The sequence below is a fragment of the Crassostrea angulata genome, chromosome 3 (genome assembly GCF_025612915.1).
Source record: "Crassostrea angulata isolate pt1a10 chromosome 3, ASM2561291v2, whole genome shotgun sequence".
NCBI lineage: Eukaryota > Metazoa > Mollusca > Bivalvia > Ostreida > Ostreidae > Magallana > Magallana angulata.
Genome location: NC_069113.1, coordinates 25988707 through 26004387, shown reverse-complemented (window position 1 = coordinate 26004387; position 15681 = coordinate 25988707).

The following is a 15681-nucleotide window of genomic DNA, read 5'->3' as shown; positions in this document are numbered from 1 at the left end:
AAATAAGGAAAACAGTATACCATCTTTCATAACAATGACTTTTTAGCGTTGACTTCCAATCAGTAAGAAGACAATCATTAAACAATGCATTCAAAATTATTTGAATCCATAGACATTATCCCGTAACTTGATATAACATATGTCATTTTTTTTGGACGCCAATGTACATTTAGCTTCTATCCACTTTACTCCGTGTTACCTGTACTAGTTCTTATTCAAATGCTAAAACATTTGTACTTTAGAGAGAGAGAGAGAGAGAGAGAGAGAGAGAGAGAGAGAGAGAGAGAGAGAGAGAGAGAGAGAGAGAGATTACAGTGTTTTATAATGTTCAGGAAATCAATATATAAGCAACCTAGGTCAATAAACGCATGTATGCATGCATGTGTGTATCTATATATGGGATTAAATACAATACTAAGCAGTCCTCCTTTTTAAGCCGAGTAGAATAACGTGGGTGCAGTGCTAAATGTTGCGAGCATACAGTCATTGAGATTGCGGCATTTCTTTGATGCCGGCAAAGCGACCCAGCGAACTCTAATGCGGTCGAACTGCATGGGCACTTCGGCGGCATGTCTTTGATGTCGGCGATGCAAAGAGCGTCGGAATTTAGAGAGCTGCTGACAGAAAAGAGCTAGATATTTGTCCTGATAACAATGCCGCTGTTTTCTTTTTATTTATGACAAAAATAAAACGGAAAACATTCAAATTCATCATTTTAAAGATAAAACCATTAATCAAAACTGAAATAACAGAGAAAAAAAATTCGGCACTCAGGGACTGAACCCGGGTCGCCTTGGCACAAGTCCACCACTCTAACGACTGAGCTACGCGGACCCTCGCTTCAGAACTTTGGAGTCCAAAATCTGAAGAATGCGTGGATCGATTTTAAAACAAATTTCATATTCAGAAGTTTTGAGAGCGTCTCTATCGAATGAAAAAATAAAAAAAATTCAAATCCAAAAAATTAAAAAATTAAGGTTTTTCATTTCCTTCCGGTGACAACCGGAAGTGACGGCGGACGTTCGGATATGCGAAGGGCACTACGGCTGTTTACTGTCTACCTTCTCTGAAAATTTCAAAGTCCTATCTTGAATACTTTTTGAGAAAAATCGTGAACAAGCAAAAACATAAAATTTTTAATATCTCGGTACCGGAAGTGACGACTAAAAAAATGACGTGTAATTTTCTTACAAATTTTGTCATGAATAAGATCTGAAAGTTTCATGAAAATCAGCTGAAGCGTTTTTGAGTAAACGTGACAGAAAAAAAAAAATAATAATAATAACTAGACATGATCTCGTTGCGAGCAACGAGGAGTTCTTCCGTCCGATTTTTAGAAGAGGAAATGACCTTGCTTTTTATCTTCATCAACAAATCATATCAGGAAATGCAGATGTGATCTAAAAGAGCGATGGATGAAGGATTATACACCCCGTTGGATCCCTTATTTAAAGGACCAGCCCCATTTTATTTCATATTAAATAAGAAGTCTTTTGACCTAATAACAGGTCTAATGACCTGTAATAAAAAGAAACCGAAGAAAAAAAAGAGGGTAGGCCTTTGTAAACGGAAGACCCTAATAACAATATGAATAGAAGGGTCTTCCGCTGAAGACGGAAGACCCTAATAATAAAAGACTGTTTTTGTCTAAATCTAAATTGAAGAGTGGTTTTCAACTTGTACTACAATCCAACAACCCTTTTATGTTGAATATTTTAGTTAGAAAATTAAATAAAAAGGAGAGAAAGAAATAGAGAAAGAACAAATCTTGGCTCCGGCGAGAATAGAACACACAGCCTTTGCAGGTGTCTCAAAACATGGCTGACGCTAAATAATTCCCGAATTTGTCTTTGAATTTGGGGCGTTTCCGCCCGGCAGAGGAGCTGAGTTTTTGTATGAGATGAAAAACAACGTGTAAGATGTCTGACTATTCAGGTTTGGTAACAGTGCGAGGTCATTTGAAATATTGATGCGTGTTTGTGTCCGGAGGGGGGTAAAAAGACCCGAGCTTGATTTTCGTCTTAATAAATCGAAAATAGAATTTTGAGGTGTGGATCTCGGATTCGGTTAACAACAATTAGGGGAGGTCCTTAAACAATGACTGATGCATTTTACCCATGTATTTCAGTGTTGAGAATGTTTTTTCGTGTCGTTTACTATTATGTTTGACTGTTTTATTTCAGCAGGATTGATAAAATCTTTATAAATGTAGAAATAACGAAATCAGTAACAATTTGATGACAGTAATTTCCACAGTTCTAACATTCATAAGTAGTTCACACGCTATCGTAGATACAGACTAAACAGAAACCAAGAAATATACATGCAACAGAAATAATACGCGGCTGCTTACATCCCTTGTACTGTGTAAATTTTAAGTCCCCGTACAGGCTATAGTCGCCGTTTGATCTCAGGAATTTCTTCTTAATTGTTCAATCCGCTGCATATTTGGCAGAAGATAAGAATTGGGTCCGAGGTACATGTACACAAAATTTCATTAGGATTGAGTAAGGGGCTCGGGAGTTAGAATTTTTTTCTACAGTACATGTCCAGCAAGCCAATCAAAACTCGAATGCCAAAAAATTCATATCTTTCTTAAAAATGAACGAATAGGTCTGGTCATTAGTACAGTAATCTAGACTTGAAGTAGGTTGAAAAAAAAGGTTCAAGATGACAGATCCAGTAAAATCAGGCCAGAAAAACTAAATGATTTTGTGAAAACGAAAAGGGGGGGGGGTCGGTGGGTGTACTGTGTAAATTTAATTTCCACGTATAGGCATTAAGCGCCGTTTAATTCAGGAATTTAGTCTTAATTGTTCAATCCGCTGCATATTTCACAGACAAACAGAATGGGGTCCGAGGTCCATTTTCACGAATTTTCATTAGGATTGAGTGAAGGGCTTGGGAGTTAGAACTTTTTTTAAAGTACATGTCAAACACGACAATTGAAACTCAAATGCCAAAACCTTCATAACTCTGTTATTAATGAACTAATTGGTCTGGTAATTAGTACAGTAATCTAGAATGGTATTTAGTTGAAATTAAAGGCCCAAGATCAAAGATCAAGTAAAATCGGGCCAGAAAAACTAAATGATTTTATGAATTGGGAGGGGGGGGGGTCGGTCGGTGACTTCTATATTAAACGTAGAATATTAAATTCTAAATATCACATATTACACAATTTCTAAATAAAATACATATGTTAGAACAATGTATAAGCGTTGTTTGAAAGATGTAACTGTTGATTTTTTTTTTACATCTATATATTCTTCGGCTCAAATACTCATAAACGGGTGGTCCGTTTTTAAACCTTGTCGCAGTCACCCGTTTGTTTGTATAGTTACGTGTATAAACTTCGGAGGTTTTTCTTAATCCCGACAGGCAACAGATTTGTATTAGTATGTAGACATGCACAAAAAAAGGAAAAAGTACACCATCTTTAATATAAATGACTTTTTAGGGTTGACTTTCAATCAGTAAGAAGACAATCATTAAACAATGAATTTCAAATTATTTGAATCCATAGACATTATCCCGTAACTTGATAAAAATATGTATAATTTTTGGACGCCAATGTACATTTAGCTTCTATCCAATTCACTGCATGTTACCTGTACTAGTTCTTATTCAAATGGTAAAACATTTGTACTTGAGAGAGAGAGAGAGAGAGAGAGAGAGAGAGAGAGAGAGAGAGAGATTACATAGTGTTTTATAATGTTCAGGAAATCAATATATAAGCAAACTATGTCAATAAACGCATGTATACATGCATGTGTGCATCTATATATGGGATTAAATACTAAGCAGTCCTCCTTTTTAAGCCGAGTAGAATAACGTGGGTGCATTGCTAAATGTTGTGTGCATACAGTTGAGATGGCGGCATTTCTTTGATGCCGGCAAAGCGACCCAACGAACACTAATGCGGTCGAACTGCAGGGGCACTTCGGCGGCATGTCTTTGATGTCGGCAATGCGACGAGCGTCGGAATTTAGAGAGCTGCTGACAGAATTTGCTCTATATTTGTACTGAAAAAAAGCCGCTATTTTTTTTATCTATGACAAAAATAAAACGGAAAACATTCAAATTCATCATTTTAAAGATAAAACCATTAATCAAAACTGAAATAACAGAGAAAAAAAATTCGGCACTCAGGGACTGAACCCGGGTCGCCTTGGCACAAGTCCACCACTCTAACGACTGAGCTACGCGGACCCTCGCTTCAGAACTTTGGAGTCCAAAATCTGAAGAATGCGTGGATCGATTTTAAAACAAATTTCATATTCTGAAGTTTTGAGAGCGTCTCTATCGAATGAAAAAATAAAAAAAATTCAAATCCAAAAAATTAAAAAATTAAGGTTTTTCATTTCCTTCCGGTGACAACCGGAAGTGACGGCGGACGTTTGGATATGTGAGAGACACTGCGGCTAACGACTCTCTACCACCACTGAAAATTTGAAAGTTTTATCTTTGATACTTTTTGAGAAAACGCGTGAACAAGTAAAAACATAAAATCTTTAATATCTCGGGACCGGAAGTGACGACCAAAAATTTGATCGATAAATTTCTTACAAATTTTGTGATCAGTGAGATCTGAAAGTTTCATGAAAATCGGCTAAAGCCTTTTTGAGAAAACGTCAAAGAAAAAAACATAATAATAATAGGGGAAAAGAAACAAAGCAATAACAATAAGGTCTTCCGTTGGAAACGGAAGACCTTAATAATAGAGGAAAAGAAACAAAGCAAAAACAATAAGGTCTTCCGTTTCCAACGGAAGACCTTAATAATAATAGAGGAAAAGAATCAAAGCAATAACAATAAGGTCTTCCGTTGGAAACGGAAGACCTTAATAAATATTAAGTCCTACATGTCATTTTGTTTGAAAAGTATGCCTACAAGAAGAGGACAATGCCTTTTTAATCACCCAGGACAGCTGTCGAACTGCGCAGCTCAGACATTATTTGAAGATTTAAAAATCTGAAAAATTATGAAGGGTGTTAATTGGTGTCCTCTCTCTACTCTAAAATAAACATTCATTAGAACATCGTTGACTATTGATATATAAAATAAAGACGATCAGTACAAGCTGAAGGATAAATGATAACTCGTTGCCGATTTCACAAATCTGTATTATTACATTGATAATTGTGCCTTTAGAACAAAATTTGTCACAAGATCTTATCATAACTGTTTTACAAAAAAACCTACATACTAGGTAGGCGTTTGGAGATATCGTCGGGAAAAGAAATATTTATCCCACCTCCTAAGTTGTAATATGTAATTGTAGAACATTTAAACAATTGTAATTCATATTTTTCAAATAATTATTATTTGTTGCTCATTACTCATCGGTTTCATGGACACGAACCAATGTATATCAACATACATGTAAAAATAAAACATGCAGTTAACAATGATCCAACAAAATTGATTCCTCGGTAACAGATACTGAAACTGTATCTAAATGAGATGACACATATCTCCGACGGACCCGTGATCAGCAAAGAAATGTTTGAAAGGACCATGCCACAAGCAAAACAAATTAAATATATCTTGGCAATAATAATTATTTAGATTCTAGATAAATATACTTTTTTTACGGATGTTAATGAATGTAAGCATGTTCCTGTACATGTTACATGTATTTTGATTTATTATTGTGATTAAAGTTGTATTCTATCTTACAAATGTTGTGTGTGACAGAAATTCTTTCCTTTAGAACATTAAAATCAATGAGGGCGTAGTCTTTTTACAAATTTGATTAAATTTTCACAGTTAAATTTTCATTTTACAGTAATGGAAAGGGACTTTTAAGCACACATAACACTCAAGAATAACTCATTTGTAGGATCTGAATATAACCCTGACGTATTTAAGTGTTTGCAAGGATTATTAAATTATATTATAACGTTTAAGTACAGCAATAGCGGTTTTCTTGGACAAGGTTCGATAGTCTTAGCCATTTTTAGACTGTATTGATCTCCTATTGGAAGAAAATCTGTATATTAAAATGTAGGCAAATATTTGAATTTTAAAGGCAAAATATATATATGTTTTCTTTACTATAAAATAGTTCATAAAAGCTAAACAAATCATATCACAAAATTTGTATGTAGATCTGATGTCTAATTTGTTGACCATCCAGCCTCCTTAAAAATGATGGAAAATATTCAATAGTTGCTATGCATTAACAATTTTATACCTGTTACGTCCTAGCCTATTTTGGAATACAGCAGGACTAGGCCCAGTCTTCATGCAAATTTAGCGTCACACAAGCGAATTTACAGATCACGAATTTCAATATTCCGTTATTCTAACAGTAACACCCCTTTTTAATAGTAAATATTTACATGAATATATTTCTTAAGCAACTTTTCTTAAGAAACTGACAGGGCTGAAATCTACACGATCCAGTTTTAACCAGTTTGTCGATTGGTAATAACCTTCAGCAACCTATAACAAAACTCACGAACTGCACGAAATAATCATGATGATGTCAGACTCAAATTCCCATTTAAGAAGACTTGGCTAAAATAATTTTAACGCGGGTCATGTATTTTTTTCTACAATGTGATTTTGGCTAATATTATTTTTACGCAGGTCGTGAATTTTTTTTTGCAATGTGGAGCTTTTTTCAGACCCAGTATGAATCATCAAAGAAGTACGAAAGCCGAGAAGGATCATTCGAGATTCGAGATTCGAAATACGAGATTCGAAATACGAGATTCGAGATTCGAAATTCGAGATTCAATATCTAAATTAACCAATCAAATCATGGATCTGAAACCTGTATCCTAGCAACATCAAACTGTTCTTAATAAAGATCATTCGTACATGCTCTTTCCTACAAATACATGTCTTAATAGCTCTTATATAGTGGTTATAAAATGGTTAAATTAACATTGATGAATTAACCCCACACAGTGTAAACAATTAAATTAGAAATAACACTGTTGGCTTTGCGAATCTAAGTGGTTTTGTTTGCCCTGTATGTATTTTCCCCCCGAACAATTTTAACCCGAAGTGTATTCGCCCCAACTGTGTAAAAATCGGCTCGCGGAGAAAGATCTGTTTAATCTAAATGTTTTAGCTATGAAACAAAACTCAATGAAATAATCGACATGTCAAAATATAGGTTATGATAAAGTTTAAAACCATAGAAGATATAATGATTTACAACCTCAAAGACAAAAATTAAGCCTCTAAAACGAGAAAAAGAGAGGAGGTAGCTAGGGTAGGGCAGACCAACTAGCAAGCTTTAATTTTAACGGTGTTAGCGCACCTGTGATTTACATCGACTCTCTCTGTCTCTCTCTCTCTCTCTCTCTCTCTCTCTCTCTCTCTTTCTCTCTGTCTCTCTCTGTCTCTCTCTCTCTCTCTCTCTCTCTCTCTCTCTCTCTCTCTCTCTCTCTCATCACCTAGCATTTCCTTTTCCGTGAGGGGGTTTGGGGTATTTGTGATGTCTTACATTAGCTAGCGAAAATAATAAAAAAAAACATGAAATTTTCTTTAAATTGTGTGCGGATGTTGTACGCCAATAATCTGTTTTCAGTATATACATTTCAAGAGGGGGGGGGGGGGGGGCTATATAGTCCTAATTAATTTGTCAGTTATTCTGTCCCCACTTTGTTTTCTCTTCGTTTTCCAGGTTTTTTTTATTTGGCTCGGCAAATTAATATAAAACTTTCTGTGAAGCTCCATGTAACGATGCACTGTAGATAAATAATGAGTAGTTTTACTTTTGATAAACAGGTACATATCCGTACTTGATTTTTAATTTGACTCTTATAATCAGATTTAATATTCCAATAATTATAGGGTAGGAAAGAGTAGACGGGACTTTTTTGCGCATATCCTACTGTACCATTCATTCAACACAGGTATTAGCACTCATCGAGTTCGACTTGCTTTCCTTTTTTTATCTACTGGATTTAAAGCTATTAGTTTTTAAAAATATTTTGAATTTATGGCCTGATTATAAATAAATTAGAGCTGCGCTGGTGCATATGTTTACCCAAATGGACCAAAATATAACCAAATGAATCTAAAAATTTTGACAAAATTAGTTTTAAACGTACGACTCTTTTTCAATTCTAATCGGGTATGTCCTTTAGAAAAATCTTGAACCACACACATTTTAGCAAATAAAACGACAATTGTTTCATTTTCTCATGGGGAGGGAGGTGGTGCCGGTAAAGGACATGTATTGCTTGTGGCAGTTGTGCTATACTCTCATTTGCTATAATAGGTAATACTACATATTGATATAAAATGAAAGTTTCCAATTACACTCTACATAGCCTCTATCACGCATCTTGACCCGTGCGATAGTTTAAAACAATTTTCAAAGCATTTAATGTAATTCAACCGATCATTTTTGAAATTTAATTTTCTGGATCCCCGCCTGATACGTCCGCCTCCATGGACATTAGAATTACATGTACGTTGACCATATGTACACATTAACTTAATCGGCTATGTTATGGGACGATAACATTTTTTATCAATGTTTTTGCAGGATATGTAACGAATAACAGCCTATTTGTTGGTTTTTGCACTGATTATTTGAGATAATTTGCCGCTATCTTTTATGCATTCCACACACCACTCACAGTTTCTTTATTTGGTGTTCTGTGTGTATGGCGACAAATTGGTAAATTTGCACCACTCACCCCTTGTAGCTTCATCCTGATTACATTTTATCTGGCTAAGTGTAATGTAGTAGTATATTAAATACACACATCTTTGTTTGCAGTGCTTATTTACATCTTTAGAGATTTACTTACAAAAAAAGTAAACATTTATATGACTTATATGTAATTATTGTCAATTTTAGTGCGAGGGGGGGGGGGGGGGTAGGAAACTACAGAGAAACTTAACTTTGCCTGTGAAACATATGCTTTTATTCTTTCTTGTTGATATATGAATGAATGAATTATAACAAAATATATGTACAACAATCAATTTTGAAATATTCATGCACAATCAAATAAAAGGTTTTACTGTTCTCTGCACAAGAAATCGGCAATGTGAACAAATTGGCACCCTATCATCCCTACCTTTAATTGTAGAGAGTAGGTATCCTTCTATATTGAAAACAATTCCAAAAGTAAGACTCATAATAAGTTGTTTATTGAGGAAAAGGAAAAAAAATGTATTTATCAATAATTCCGTATGATGTGATAATATCTCAATGATTTGTTTATAATCATAGTACTAGTGTATCACTGTATGCATACATAAAAACGATAAGTAATGCTTATATTTATTAGTGAAACAGGACAGATTATTTATATTTAGATTATTTAGATACATGTACTAATCTTCATGCGGGGATCTAGAAAGGAGGGGGTCAGGGGATCTGGACCCCCTCCTCGGGAAAATTGGAGCTTATTAAATTTACATAGTAAAATTTTTTAAAATTGGCCTAGGATCCCCTACAGAAAAAATTAGCTACGCTTATAAAGTTCTCTACCATAACCGCATTTTTACACAAAAGGGGTGAATAAACCCGGGTTTTAAACTATAACTGGTGGTGAAATACCTTAAAGGTTCAAACGCATCAGGTGGAAATGCACCAGGGCAAACAAAATCACTTAGATCCGCGAAGCACACTGCATTATTACTAGTCTACTTAGATATTCTGTGTAAAAGTAAATACAAATAATTATTTAGTTAGGTAGGGAGAAGTGAACATAGCATTTATTGGTATATAAGAGCATGTAAGTATGATTTTTATTTAGAACAGTTTGATGTCGCTAGGATACATATTTTTAGATCCTTGATTTGATTGGTTAATTTAGATATTGAATCTCGAATTTCGAATTTCGAATTTCGTATTTCGAATCTCGTATTTCGAATCTCGAATCTCGAATGATCCTTCTCGGCTTTCGTAAAGAAGGCTTTTTATTCATTCAAAAGGAATGCGACCATGTGTCCATATAATTTACTGAAAGCTTACTTGATGCCATTACATTTTATGAGGAGAAAAGTTCGCATTTTAAAGGGGCATGGTCACGATTTTGGTCAAATTCTATTTTCATGTTTTTATTATTTACAATACTTTAGAAATGCATTTCTAATGATCAAATAAAATTTGCGAGTCATTCGTGGAGTTATAAGCAAGATCCAAGGCTCACAATTCTTTGTCATGTAAACAAGGCTCGTGCCCTGTTTTTGTTTACATAGGTTCAAAATGTCAGTAAAAAATCTTTTTTAAGCTTACTTGTCCATCTTTTTTTATTTATTTTAAGCATAGATGAAAATTTCCTTACGGTTTACACATTCGTTTTAGGTTTAAAACAGAAATTTTTATTTCAACATTCAAAATGTAAACAAACGCCTTGTTTACATAGCAAAGAAATTCAAGCTCTGTAACTCACATACAACTAAACAAATGGCACTCAAATTTCAGTTGCTTATTAAAAATGCCTTTCTAAAGCAATGTAACTATTAAAATCGGAAAAATAATATTGACCAAAATCGTGACCATGCCCCTTTAAGCAACATAAAAACAATTCAAGAAAACATATTTAGACATTTCTAAAAATTTCGGTAATTGTCTTAATTTCTTTAGTCAGTACGATGATGTAAGGAAGTAACGAAACATATACTGGATCAGGATTCAAAAAACGTTTCAAAGTCCGACAAACATTTCAGAGAATTAGAGACTTAATGCCTGCATACTGTACATGTATATGTGATAAAAAGTACAAAGGGAAAGGAGAAATAGTAAAGAGCCTAGTCGTAAACAGTCTCAACGAAGAGATAAAACCAATGACAGAATGAATATACATGTATAGATGTTACAACAAGAGAATTGGGGCGAAAAGTAGAATAATGCAACGGGACTAAACCAGCTCCAGTGTTTCTGCTACTGGTATTACGAAAAGGAAACGTTGTTTTTAAAAACTGAAAATTGTCGAATCCTAAGAAACTTCGTAAAGAATCAAGTCATTTTACTGGAATTTTGTAAACTTTCTGTGAGATTCACTTTATAAAAATCCACACTGTTAGCGAGATGTTCAAGAACATTGATAAACACAGTTATTTCTACGATTTAATTGTTGATCGATATTTTAAAGAAGCGCTATTGCTCTAACACACAATCGTTGCGTAGATTACCTCTCCTTGCTACGATACGTATATTAGTCTTAGGCGCTATCTGTGAATTGTTTTTTTAATATTTAACTTTGAATAAAATGTGCAACACTATGCTGTGAGTTATTTTTTTGTTTTTGCATCGTTATTTCATGAATTTGTCTTGATTAATAAAGACATAGCTAATGAAAAATTTACTGTAATACATGTAAATCTAAAGGGAATACACCCCCTTCCCCTCTTGACGACGGGCTTGGACAGAGAAATATAAGCCATGAGGGCGATAAAGCCCTTACTTCCTGTTGTTGTCTTTCTTAGTCTAAAACACGTGTATCAACGGTGTTTTCTTAATGAATAAAAGCAGCTATTTTAAATATGAAACAAACTGCACTAAACTTGTTTCTTGTTACTGTTTGTCAGCGTCTAGGCTGCGTTGAAGTGTATTCTGTCATTCAATGATAAATTGTTGGTATTTTAATTCAAACGTTTATTGTAAAAACAAGCAAAATGGTAAAGTTAATAAATAACAAATATTTATAAACACTTAAAAAAGATTAAGGATATATCATCGTCATTAATCAGACAGTGAAACAGGCAGTCATTAATCAGACAGTGAAGCTTGACAAAATGAATCATGTTTAAAAATGTTTTTAAAAAAGAGATGGTAATCTCTTTGTACATAATAACAAAGGATGTAATTTTCTTCTTTTTCTTGAGAATATGCGTACAGTGTGTATGTATATAATTATGTTTATTTCAATACCCTATAAAAAGTCGCTGTGTGTGGGAGTATATAAGAAAGTTGTGTTCTGTCTATCTGTATGCATAGTATAAAAAAATTAAAAAAACTTTTAAATTATTATTGATAAACAATGGAAAAAAATGTCCAACTGTTTAATAACCGACGACATCAACTCTTTTGCTAACAAACAACACTATTAAAAACAAAACATGAAACATGTAACACTTATTAAACATGAAATTACAAGTTCAGGTAAAGTTCCATAAAAAACAAATTGCTTCCAAAATTTCGAATATTTCTTGTCAAAAACACTTAAATATGTTTTCATTAAAAATTCTTTCTTTGTGAGTCAACACTGACAATGTCAAAATTAAGTCTGTGATTGGATTTGGTCTCATCGAATTTGGCCCGGATGCTAGAGGAGCTGATGGGACAACCAGTTTTACGGTGGTCTTGGTAGGGTGGAGGAGGTGAGAAAGGTCTGCTGTACATATGTCTGTACGTGTTCATTGGTGGACATCCGATTTTGAAAGGCTCAGTGTTATAGTATAACGGATTAATTTTAAATGAAAAATATTATCACATGATTAAATTTATCTCAATGACAAACTCAGTGTACTGGTATAAAATATTTATTAACACCTTGTGTCAACAGTTTAAAAAATAAATAACATGAAAAAAAAAAACCAGATTAAGATTATTCTTTTTTTTTCAGGTTTTTTGAATCTTCAAAATAAGTCTGTGGCTGCGCAGTTCGACAGCTGTTCTAAGTGATTAAAAAGGCATTGCTCTGTTTTTGTATGCATACTTTTCAAAGAAAATGACATGTAGGACTTCATATTTATTACTTTATATATCTTTTGGCAACAGTTTTGGCCAGTTTCGGGAAAAAACAATCCAATTTAAGAAATCATGTTTACATTCTTATCCTCAAATGTACAAGATTTTCTGAGTAAGCTTTGGAGCTTTCTCAAAGTCGTACTCAAGACATTTAATCTAAATAAAATGAGGTGCAAACATATAATATTGTTCAAATTGTAATGTTGCTGTATTATACGCTAAAATTTAATCATAATTACATGTATATGAATTAAAATGGAAAGTTTTTACCATTTTATCAATGACATATCTATAGATATAATGAAGGTGAATTTAAGAGAAAGGGCGAGCTCAACCCAGATTATCAAATTTTTAGAGATATTTTGCTTTATAAATTAATGTACTTATACATGTAAATCTTAGTACAAAATAATTTCATTTAATAGCTCGACTTTTTAAGAATTCTGTTTTTAGTCAAATACGACCCATACCCCCCATCATTTAAAACCAAAAAATCAATGTACATGTATCGTTATTAATCAATTTTAATCGGATGCACTTGCGGGGCCCCTTCCTAGATTACAGTGAGAATGTAGATTAGTTCTAAACATTACAAAGGATGGCGGATGCATAAAAGTATAACACTTTCTATTACTTACTTATTCACCATTTATCATTTATGTTGCATTCCACAAACCTTGGAAATGGAAACATTTTATAGAATAAACTTTAAATCAGTGGCGGATTCAATGAGGGCGCACCCGGCGCCCCCTAAAATTGTCAAAATAAAGTTAAATCATATTCCTTATGGCAAAGAAAATGTACAACTTGCGAGTCTTAATTATCTTCTTGGGGGATTTCTCTACATTAGACTGATTTCAATGGTGTAATATGAAGGAAACCAGTGTGTTCAATGGTGTAACGTACATAGAAAGCCCATTTTAGTTACGCTGTCCTTGTGTTCAAATATGACCAGTCACTCACATGCATTATACCCAACTTTAAGTAAATGGTTATACTAACTAGTGTTTTAACGACTCTTCCATTATTATTATTATATTATGAGCTGACATAGTAATCTTTTTTAAAACTTCATCAATTTACATTGTCCCATTGAACTTGATTTTAAACCGATTAAGTTACAGTCAGGGGGTTCGAGTCCTTCTTCCTGTGGTTTATCTATACGATTGTTTTTTTATTTTCATAGAACAGCTACTGTCTGCATGTGGAAAATATTGGCTTTTAAAAATCGCCTTTTTCTGTAGTGTCAAAAACGCTGTGAAATTTAGAGTAATTTTGAACAAGGTTCATTTCTTTTTATCTCGAAATATCAAGACCGTAAAAAAAAACAACAAAAAAACCTATTCTGAAAGTTAACAAAAGGCAATATTACTTGGAAATATAGAAAGTAATCAAGAATCTGCATTAAATAATTAAAACACATTAGATGTAAACTTAAAAGATAAGATTTCAAATTTTTAAGTTTTGGATTGGCAATACTTTTAAATTATGACGTACATATTTGGCTTCCTATGTGGCCTTATATACTAGCTGTAGAGATCTAGATGTGTTCTTTGTCTAATATAGGCCTAAACTTTTACTTTGATTTTACTGCCGGAAGGTAGGGTATCGAACAATCTACTAGTATTTTATTTTCCAAATATTAAAGTCATTTTGATCACACGGAACATCACCTACCTCATGATCTTTATAATTTATTTCAAATTAAAACATCGAAACATAGACATGTCTAAGTAAACGTAAAGTGAATTGCATTATTTGTGTTAATATTTGATTACAAACGCTTGAATATAACGCGGTGGGTCCCGGCGACCCCATAGTCTAAAGTCTTATATTTGTGTCTTTCCACAAAGGATTATTTGAAAATAAAATTTGGTGTTAGACACTGCCGCACGCTATAATCGGACCCTCAAAGCTCAGCATAACCAAATGTTAGCGGCATAACATATATTTGTGCGTGCCCCCTCCCCCCTTGCAGGACCTCCCCTCCTTTTTTGTGTATATATGTAAATAATTATGCTTTGTCTTATAATTATATGTGTTGCATGTATGCATAATTGTATGTTCTGAAATAATCCTCATATGCGGGAAATAAAGTATGAATGATAAATGAATAAATGAATAGTTAAATAAAAGCTTGTTTATGTAAAAAAAATGATAACACTTTAATTAATTATAACATGCATGATAGAAGCTAGAAATTATGTGAGAGAGAGAGAGAGAGAGAGAGAGAGAGATTTACTTACCGTTAATTACCTCGGTCTTTTAAAAGTTGTTTATATCTACGCTCCCTACCCTCATTTCCAAAAACATTTGACATAAACACAATTTGTTGATAATTTTACCAATAACATTGGATTTATTGTCTTTGTTGCTCAACAGTTAAAGAGGCAGACACATCTCCATGATTGCAGATGAAAAAGGGCATATGTACATGTAAGTAATGTGTTACATGTACAGTTTGCATACATGCCAGGACTATTTACATTATTCATCGTGCTCTGTCTTATCCCAGAAACGTAAAATTTTATTCATCGGCTTTTGGAGCATAGTACTCAGCGGAGAACGTACTCAAAAACTTTTATAACCTCGGTTTTTGGAGTTGTACTCAGTGGAGCACATACTCGGAGTACGGAGTACGAATTGGAGTATGAGTATGGAAAAAGTTTTATAACCTTGGGGCCTGGATTTGAGTCATTTGAGCTTAGAACTATTTTTTTTAGTGGTTTTTTAAACATTTTTTTCCCTGAAAAGTAATGAAAGTATAATAATTTGTGAGTGTCGAATGACGTCATTGATTTGGGACCCGTTGTACAGTTTTGCATAAACTCAAAAAGTATTGTTTATATTTGACCACAGTTAATACATTGTAACATTTGGGTTGTTGAAGACCACATATTAATTAGAAAAGATATATATATATATATATATATATATATATATATATATATATATATATATATATATATATATATATATATATATATGCAAATTAAACGTAC